Consider the following 450-nt stretch of genomic DNA (forward strand, 5'->3'; position numbering starts at 1 on the left):
CCCCAGCTCTGCCCCCCTCCGCAGAAGATGCTGCACAGCCGAAAGCTGATCCCAGGACACCCTGGCCCGTCCCTGTCTGGGTGTCCCTGTCCCCGGCCCTGGCCAGTCAGGGCTGGACGGATGCTGCTGCAACAGCAGGAGCTCAAGAGCAGCCAGCGGTGGAGGAGGGCAGGGCTGGATGGTGCTGAGCGTGGGCAGCTGGGCACTAAGGGACTGCAAGGGCAGAGGCAGGGGAGACAGATGCGATGGGCAGACTGGGGGGACAGGGGACGTGGGGTGAGAAAAGGAGGGGGGTAGAGAGGGTGGGTCAGGACACAGGTCCGTGGGAGCTAGATGGGGAATTTGCCCCATGGCACTGCTGGCCACAGGTGTGTGACTCACTCCCCACCCAACTGTCTGCCCTAGATAGGGAAATCAGGCTGAAAGAGCCAGCACCCCCCCCAGGAGCAC

At 64.9% G+C, this 450-nt stretch overlaps 1 protein-coding gene across 1 annotated transcript in view; it reads right to left on the minus strand.

Moving 5' to 3' along the window:
- IHH (indian hedgehog) overlaps window positions 1–450 on the minus strand; it is a 7746-nt gene that overhangs the window by 3332 nt on the left and 3964 nt on the right. The gene's annotated exons all lie outside the window — the stretch shown is intronic.

The sequence above is a fragment of the Pygoscelis adeliae genome, unplaced genomic scaffold (genome assembly GCF_000699105.1).
Source record: "Pygoscelis adeliae isolate BGI_AS28 unplaced genomic scaffold, ASM69910v1 Scaffold346, whole genome shotgun sequence".
Lineage (NCBI taxonomy): Eukaryota > Metazoa > Chordata > Aves > Sphenisciformes > Spheniscidae > Pygoscelis > Pygoscelis adeliae.